Source organism: Salvelinus sp. IW2-2015, linkage group LG6.1, assembly GCF_002910315.2.
Source record: "Salvelinus sp. IW2-2015 linkage group LG6.1, ASM291031v2, whole genome shotgun sequence".
NCBI classification, from domain to species: domain Eukaryota; kingdom Metazoa; phylum Chordata; class Actinopteri; order Salmoniformes; family Salmonidae; genus Salvelinus; species Salvelinus sp. IW2-2015.
Genome location: NC_036845.1, coordinates 30,154,295 through 30,164,039, shown reverse-complemented (window position 1 = coordinate 30,164,039; position 9,745 = coordinate 30,154,295). Strand labels below are relative to the sequence as shown.

General features: G+C 41.9%; 3 pseudogenes; all 3 read right to left on the bottom strand.

Annotated features, from left to right (window-relative positions):
* Window positions 1-3,134: 3,134 nt before the first annotated feature.
* LOC139027848 (protocadherin beta-1-like) lies at window positions 3,135-3,877 on the bottom strand (annotated as a pseudogene).
* A 2,747-nt stretch (window positions 3,878-6,624) lies between these two features.
* Window positions 6,625-7,391, bottom strand: LOC139027847 (putative protocadherin beta-18; annotated as a pseudogene).
* Window positions 7,392-8,940: 1,549 nt separating this feature from the next.
* Window positions 8,941-9,745, bottom strand: part of LOC139027846 (protocadherin gamma-A6-like) — a 5,508-nt pseudogene continuing 4,703 nt past the window's right edge.

Sequence of the window (9,745 nt, the reverse complement as noted above, 5' to 3'; positions counted from 1 at the left end):
GTAGTGGAGGACAACGGGCAGCCCTCTCGTTCAGCTACAGTCATTGTTAACGTGGYGGTGGCGGACAGCTTCCCTGAAGTGATCTCGGAGTTCACTGACTTTACGCACGACAAGGAGTACAATGACAACCTGACTTTTTACTTAGTCTTGGCTTTGGCTGTAGTCTCTTTTTTCTTTATTGTGTCCATCATAGCCATCCTGTCAGTGAAATGCTACAGATGGAGACGTGAGCGCATGTTTTACAAATCTAACGGGAATCTCCCAGTTATTCCGTATTACCCGCCCCTTTACGCAGACGTAGGTGGCACTGGGACACTGCGACACGTATATAATTACGAGGTGTGTGGAACTACTGACTCCGGAAAGAGTGATWTGAAATACGTCAGACCTTGCAGTCAGAGCATCATTAGTCTGGACGGAACACAGACTCTCCCCCACGCGCAGAGGGACACACTGATCAATGATAATGGGGATAACCAGGTGAGCATGAACAATCTGCTCTCATAACCTCAGAATRTTAATGATGTCACTGTTTTTCGTTTCATAATCTTACACTTCAATGATTTCACAARCAAATATTTTTATGGTTCGTTGCCCTGATTATTTYCCAAATATTGTGTWGTTGGCTTCACACTTGAACGTCTGAATTGTGATTCCTATGGATTGYTTTACTCCAATTATCTTATTGGCAGCTTTCCGTTATGATCATGCCTGTACCGCGCATTCAGTGATAGTAGATAATGGCCTAATTGTAACCAGCAAATAGTTCACGCTCATCAGTTAATGTGTTGTGTATAAAAGCTCAAATACAATGGTGTAAAGTACTTAAGTAAAAAATACTTTCAATTATTACTTTAGTAGTTTTGGGGTATCTGTACTTGACTTTACTATACATCATTTTGACTACTTTTACTCCACTACATTCCTAAGGAAAATAATGTGCTTTTTACTCCATCCGKTATCYCTGACACCCAAAAGTACTCGTTACATTTTGAATGCTTAGCAGGACAGGAAAATGATCTAATTCACACACTTATCAAGAAAACAACCCTGGTCATCCCTACMGCCTCTGATCTGGCGGACTCACATGCTTCGTTTGGTAATTATTTCTGAGAGTTGAAGCGTAACCCTGGCTAKCCATGGAAAAAAGAATAACTAGAAAATGTTGCATTTTGCTTCGCTTAATATAAGGAATTTAAAATGATTTATACTTTTACTTTGGATACTTAAGTAAATGTAAAACCTAATACTTTTAGACTTTTGCTCAAGTAGTATTTTACGGGGTGACTTTCACTTTCACTTGAGTCATTTTCTATTAAGGTATCTTCACTTCCACTCAAGTAYGACAATTGGGTACYTTTTCCACCACTGCTTAAATATAAGGTAAATGGTCACTGTWATCATGCCTTTTTAATAGTGTATATGTATTGGGGTGTGGATATGCGTATATTACGCATGGTTGGAGAGCATATGTGTTTTGCATATTCTGTGTGTACTTTACACTCCTAAACTCAGAGGGACGCTGTTGGTCAGTGTGTTGCAGTTTTAGAGCAGATTTGCAGCAGTACCTCCCCCATCATCTCGATATATTAGGGAGAGAAAGAGTCGCACGCAGAGCACCAAATCCAGGTTACAGAGAACATTAATCACGGATACCCCGAGCTGCGATTCTTTTGTTCCAAAGTGGTGGACTTGTGGCACATCTTCCTTGGATTTTTTATACCACGAAAGCTAATGGGATTTTACAGAATTACTTACGGATTATAACGTGTATAATCTTTGAGAAAATGTCGGACAAAACAATGRCACGGCAAGTAYTGTTGTTTATCTCGGTCCTCTCTCTCAGTTCAGTGCACGGGCAKGTCAGTTACTCCATTCCGGAGGAAATGGCCAAAGGCTCTTTAATCGGTAACATGGCGCAGGATTTGGGTTTAGATATMAAAMGACTGAAATCAGGTAAAGCTCGTATTCATACTGGAGASAGCGCAGAATACATCGAGTTGAAYAAAGAAAGGGGAGTKCTCCTTATCAAAGAGAGAATAGACCGTGAARCGCTCTGCGGACAGACGACGCCWTGCGCACTGCATTCACAAATCATTCTGGAGAACCCCATGGAGTTGTTTCAAATAACTATAGAGATCACAGACATCAATGACAATKCTCCGAGCTTTAAAAAGAATGAGAAACGCTTTGAGATCAGTGAATCAGCTGTGATTGGATCTAAATTTGTGTTAGAGAAAGCCGGGGATGCAGACATGGGTTTAAATGGTCTCCAAAGCTACTCGCTGAAACCCACAGACAATTTCGCCTTGAAACTCGAAAATCAGGTCGACGGGAGTAAAAAAGTAGAAATGGTTTTACAGAAACCTTTAGATCGAGAGAAACAGGAGCAGGTATCTTTAGTCTTAACTGCTRTAGATGGAGGAGAGCCTCRGYTGTCTGGTACTGTGCAGATACACGTCACTGTGTTAGATGCAAACGACAATGCTCCGGTTTTTACGCAGCCGGTTTATAAGGCATCTATAACAGAGAATTCCCCCAAAGGAACCTATTTGACGACAGTTAGTGCATCTGATGCAGACAAGGGCTCAAATGGTGAAGTGTCTTATTCCATATCGAATAATATGGATAGTGTATCGGACATTTTTCATATACATGCAAATGGCGAGGTAATATTAGTCGGCAAGGTTGACTTTGAAAAAGCCAAACATTACCAAATAGATATCGAAGCAATAGACAATGGTGGTCTATCAGATTCCAGTAAGGTAATAGTTGATGTTATCGATATCAATGACAATGCTCCAGTAATCAGTGTACTTTCGAAATCTAGTTCAATACCAGAGGACTCAATTCAAAATACGGTTGTAGCTATGTTCARCGTCMACGATCCTGACTCTGATAGTAACGGTCAGGTACACTGTGGTATAAATGAAAATATCCCATTTACTATTAAATCAACATCAAATGGTTTTTACAGCCTAGTAACTGRCAGTGACTTGGACCGAGAGARAGACTCTGRGTATAACRTCAGTGTGACGTGCTCTGATGAGGGCGTGCCCTCGCTCTCCAGCAGCGTCACTCTCACCTTACACATATCAGATGTGAATGACAACGCGCCTGTCTTTGAGAGGAGCTCATATGAGGCCTACATTATAGAAAACAACACACCGGGCCTCTCTATATTCACCTCCAACGTAGCATTTCACTGACATGATGGCTATGATGGATACGATAAAGAGAAATGATACTACAGCCAGAGCCAAGACTAAGTAAAAAGTGATTGTCATTGTACTCCTTGTCGTGCGTAAAATCGTGAACTCCGAGAGCACTTCGAAGCTGTCCCGCCACCGCCACGTAACATTGATGTAGCTGAACGAGAGGGCTGCCCGTTGTCCTCCACTACAACAATGAGCCTTTGTTTCACAGAATCTTTATCATTGACTTGGCGTATAGTTCTTATTTCTCCATTCTGTAACCCACTTCAAACAGCGCCCTGTCTGTCACTTTCTGCAGTTTATACGAGAGCCAGGCATTCTGTCCAGAGTCCACATCAACAGCCACCACTTTAGTAACAAGATAGCCCACATCTGCTGAACGAGGCACATTTCAGCCACAGAGAGCTGCTAGCTGGACTGGGTACAGAACCTGAGGCGCGTTGTCGTTCTGTCCTGGATCATTATTTTCACAGTCCAATTGCTACTGAGTGGAGGGAGCCTCCATCCTGCGCTTTTACGCGGAACTGGAAATCCTTGATCTGCTCGTAGTCAAAAGAGCGCACTGCATGGATGACTCCACTATCAGCACTAACGGACACATATGAGGAGACGGGCACTCCGTTTAAACCGAGAGTCCTCCAAGTATTAAGAAACACGGGCATTCTGTTCCAGTCATCGTCTCTGGCTTCACTGTGAATATAGAGAGGCCCGGTGTGTTGTTTTCTATAATGTAGGCCTCATATGAGCTCCTCTCAAAGACAGGCGCGTTGTTCATTCACATCTGATATGTGTAAGGTGAGAGTGACGCTGCTGGAGAGCGAGGGCACGCCCTCATCAGAGCACGTCACACTGACGTTATACCAGAGTCTTCTCTCGGTCCAAGTCACTGTCCAGTACTAGGCTGTAAAAACCATTTGATGTGATTTAATAGTAAATGGGATATTTTCATTTATACACAGTGTACCTGACCGTTACTATCAGAGTCAGGATCGTTGGACGTGAACATAGCTACAACCGTATTTTGAATTGAGTCCTCTGGTATTGAACTAGATTCGAAAGTACACTGATTACTGGAGCATTGTCATTGATATCGATAACATCAACTATTACCTTACTGGAATCTGATAGACCACCATTGTCTATTGCTTCGATATCTATTTGGTAATGTTTGGCTTTTTCAAAGTCAACCTTGCGACTAATATTACCTCGCCATTTGCATGTATATGAAAAATGTCCGATACACTATCCATATTATTCGATATGGAATAAGACACTTCACCATTTGAGCCCTTGTCTGCATCAGATTGCACTAACTGTCGTCAAATAGGTTCCTTTGGGGAATTCTCGTATAGATCCTTATAAACCGGCTGCGTAAAACCGGAGCATTGTCGTTTGCATCTAACACATGACGTGTATCTGCACAGTACAGACACTGAGGCTCTCCTCCATCTAAGCAGTTAAGACTAAAGATACCTGCTCCTGTTTCTCTCGATCTAAAGGTTTCTGTAAAACATTTCTACTTTTACTTCCGCTCTCCTCTTGATTTGATTTTCCCGAGTCGTTTTCAAATGCAGAGCTTTGTCTGTAGACGGCTTTCTTTAGGCGAAATGTCTCTGTGGTGAATGAGCACATTTTAAATTTCCAGTGATGTCTGGGCATCCCCTTTAATACATGACAAATTTGATCATCCGCTATCTCACGTGATCTCAAAGCGTTTCTCATTCTTATATTAAACTCGATCTGCATGAATCCGATGTGATTCTTATAGTAGTTAGATTTGAAAGCAAACTCCATGGGTTCTCCAGAATGATTTGTGAATGCAGTGCGCAGGTCGATCTGTCCGCAGAGCGTTCACGGTCTATTCTCTCTTTGATAAGGAGAACTCCCCTTTCTTTGTTCAACTCGAGTATTCTGCGCTCTCTCCAGTATGAATACGAGCTTTACCTGATTTCAGTCTTTTATATCTAAACCAAATCCTGCGCCATGTTAACCGATTAAAGAGCCTTTGGCCATTTCCTCCGGAATGGATAACTGACATGCCCGTGCACTGAACTGAGAGAGAGGACCGAGAATCAACAATACTTGCCGTGCATTGTTTTGTCCGACATTTTCTCAAAGATTACACGTTATAATCCGTTAGTAATTCTGTAAAATCCCATTAGCTTTCGTGGTATAAAAAATCCAAGGAAGATGTGCCCAAGTCCACCACTTTGGAACAAAGAATCGCAGCTGGGGTATCCGTGATTAATGTTCTCTGTAACCTGGATTTGGTGCTCTGCGTGCGACTCTTCTCTCCCTAATATATCGAGATGAGGGGGAGGTACTGCTGCAATCTGCTCTAAAACTGCAACACACTGACCAACAGCGTCCCTCTGGTTTAGGAGTGTAAAGTACACACAGAATATGCAAAACACATATGCTCTCCAACCATGCGTAATATACGCATATCCACACCCCAAATATATCACTATTAAAAAGGCATGATAACAGTGACCATTTACCTATATTTAAGCAGTGGTGGAAAAGTACCCAATTGTCTACTTGAGTGGAAGTGAAGAATACCTTAATAGAAAATGACTCAAGTGAAAGTGAAAGTCACCCCTAAAATACTACTTGAGCAAAAGTCTAAAAGTATTAGGTTTAACATTTACTTAAGTATCCAAAGTAAAAGTATAAATCATTTTAAATTCCTTATATTAAGCGAAGCAAAATGCAACATTTTCTAGTTATTCTTTTTTCCATGGTAGCCAGGGTTACGCTTCAACTCTCAGAAATAATTACCAAACGAAGCATGTGAGTCCGCCAGATCAGAGGCGTAGGGATGACCAGGGTTGTTTTCTTGATAAGTGTGTGAATTAGATCATTTTCCTGTCCTGCTAAGCATTCAAATGTAACGAGTACTTTTGGGTGTCAGGATACGGATGGAGTAAAAAGCACATTATTTTCCTTAGGAATGTAGTGGAGTAAAAGTAGTCAAAATGATGTATAGTAAGTCAAGTACAGATACCCCAAAACTACTAAAGTAATAATTGAAAGTATTTTTTACTTAAGTACTTTACACCATTGTATTTGAGCTTTTATACACAACACATTAACTGATGAGCGTGAACTATTTGCTGGTTACAATTAGGCCATTCTACTATCACTGAATGCGCTACAGGCATGATCATAACGGAAAGCTGCCAATAAGATAATTGGAGTAAACAATCCATAGGAATCACAATTCAGACGTTCAAGTGTGAAGCCAACACACAATATTTGGGAAATAATCAGGGCAACGAACCATAAAAATATTTTGTTGTGAAATCATTGAAGTGTAAGATTATGAAACGAAAACAGTGACATCATTAAATTCTGAGTTATGAGAGCAGATTGTTCATGCTCACCTGGTTATCCCCATTATCATTGATCAGTGTGTCCCTCTGCGCGTGGGGAGAGTCTGTGTTCCGTCCAGACTAATGATGCTCTGACTGCAAGGTCTGACGTATTTCAATCACTCTTTCCGGAGTCAGTAGTTCCACACACCTCGTATTATATACGTGTCGCAGTGTCCCAGTGCCACCTACGTCTGCGTAAAGGGCGGGTAATACGGAATAACTGGGAGATTCCGTTAGATTTGTAAAACATGCGCTCACGTCTCCATCTGTAGCATTTCACTGACAGGATGGCTTAGATGGACACAATAAAGAAAAAAGAGACTACAGCCAAAGCCAAGACTAAGTAAAAAGTCAGTTTGTCATTGTACTCCTTGTCGTGCGTAAAGTCAGTGAACTCCGAGATCACTTCAGGGAGCTGTCCGCCACCCCACGTTAACAATGACTGTAGCTGAACGAGAGGGCTGCCCGTTGTCCTCCACTACACAGTAAGCCTTTGTTTCACAGCATCTTTATCATTGACTTGGCGTATAGTTCTTATTTCTCCATTCTGTAACCCACTTCAAACAGCGCCCTGTCTGTCCTTTCTGCAGTTTATACGAGAGCCAGGCATTCTGTCCAGAGCCACATCAACAGCCACCACTTTAGTAACAAGATAGCCACATCTGCTGAACGAGGCACCATTTCAGCCACCAGAGAGCTGCTAGTCTGGACTGGGTACAGAACCTGAGGCGCGTTGTCGTTCTGGTCCTGGATCATTATTTTCACAGTCACATTGCTACTGAGAGGAGGGAGCCTCCATCCTGCCTTTTACGCGGAACTGGAAATCCTTGATCTGCTCGTAGTCAAAAGAGCGCACTGCATGGATGACTCCGCTATCAGCACTAACGGACACATATGAGGAGACGGGCACTCCGTTAACCGAGGAGTCCTCCAGTATGTAAGAAACACGGGCATTCTGGTTCCAGTCAGCGTCTCTGGCTTTCACTGTGAATATAGAGAGCGCCCGGTGTGTTGTTTTCTATAATGTAGGCCTCATATGAGCTCCTCTCAAAGACAGGCGCGTTGTCATTCACATCTGATATCTGTAAGGTGAGAGTGACGCTGCTGGAGAGCGAGGGCACGCCCTCATCAGAGCACGTCACACTGATGTTATACTCAGAGTCTCTCTCTCGGTCCAAGTCCTGTCAGTTTACTACTGTAAAGAAATTACAGATGCGATTTCATTATAAAGGGAATGTTTTCCGTTTATCGCGCACTGGACCAATTGCCATTTTCACCGGGAGTCCTGGAATCTTGAAATGTTTAATCCATTGGTCACAACAGTACCAGCTTTAATGTCCTCTGATATGAACACTAGACTTCGACATCACATTAATAGCTGGTTTGGTTATCATTTTCATCAACGACGTCAGACATGAATTTTACAAGAATCGGTGGAGGCCTCCATCATCACTGCTGTACATGTATTTGATATTGTCGTGCCCTTTTCACTAATCAATATTTCCTACTAATATCACCCCACCGTTATCCTATTTATTTCAAACAATTCGTGATCTACATCCTGTGAATTGGAAATCGAATAACGTATTTTACTAATTGGAACCTTGATCAGAATCAGACGCACTGACAGAAATTAAAACTGTGCCTTTGGTGAGTTTCTCTCTTAGGGTAGCCTTGTAGATCGCCTGTGTAAAACAGGTGCATTATCATTGGCGTCTAGTAAGTAATATGAATCCTGCACGGTTCCAGACATCTAGGCTCACCTCCGTCTATTGCGGTTCATATCAAAGACAAAATGCTCCTGTTTCTCTCGATCTAAAGGTTTCTGTAAAACCATTTCCACTGTCCTTTCCACCATCAGGTTGGTTTTGTAGTTTGCCCGGATGAAATTATCGGTCGGTTTAGTGTATAGCTTTGGAGCCATTAATACCAACATCCAGATCCATCGCCCTTCTCTAGCGCAAATTTTGCACCAGTAACGGCCGACTCAACTAATTCTGAATTTTCCATTTCAACTCTTTATGAAAACAGGTGGCATTTATCGTTTACATCGGTTACTCAATTGTGGATGCTGATAAAATTCCCATCGGCATTCTCTAGAATGATCTGAATCCAGTGCACAAGGTGGTAGTCTTGGTCCGAGAGCGCTTCAACGGTCTAATTTCTCTCTTTGATAAGGAGAACTCCCCTTTCTTTATTCAGCTCGATGTATTCTGCGCTGTCTCCTGTTATTAAATACGAGCCTTCCTGATTCAGTCTTTTGATATCTAAACCAAATCTGCGCTATGTTTACCGACTAAAGAGCCTTTCGCCATTATCTCCGGAATGGAGTAACCTGACCTGCCCGTTCACTGAACTGAGAGAAGAGGAACAGAGATAAACAACAGTCTTGCCGTGTCATTGTTTCTGTCGATATTTTTCCCTATGCCACGATGAAACAACAAGCAAGGTTATGAAAATCCGTAAATAATCAGTAATATTCCATTCGTTTTCTAGTTCAAAACATCAAATGTAAATGACTCAGCAATAAACAATTTTGGAACAAGAGAATGGCAGCTCTGTATCTCGGTATTAATGTTCTCTGTAACCCGGACTGTGCCGCTCTGTCTCTGTCTAATATATCGAGATGAATGGGGGAGCGTACTGCTACTGCTACACATTTTGCTATGGAACTGCCAACACACTAACCAACAGCGTCCCTCTGAGTTAACCCACCTGAACTACTGATATACTTTTAAAAAAAAACATTCCAAACACTTGGGAAAGTTTGAGTCTCCAAACTTAAAACACAGTACAACTATGGCCAACAACACAAACAGGCCAATGTATTGATGATAATGAAACAATATGTAATTGAGATGTGAACAACAAGGTCTAAAGATAAATACACGTTGAGAGAAACGGCTACTTTAGAAAACGCAAGCTCTCTGTTGAAACACAGTTATTTGCAAACGCACCGCTGTCCACGCCGTGGGTGCGAATTGGCCACATATCAGTGGACATATATTGAGCATTTATGACCATGGAAACTTCCAGGTCACAGACTTGATTTCAACAGATGAAATCACCGATAGCCTACATATAAGACCTATATGAAACATACAGTTTTAGGGAAAATAATATTATTCAGAATAAAGACCTCATTGGGGAGTT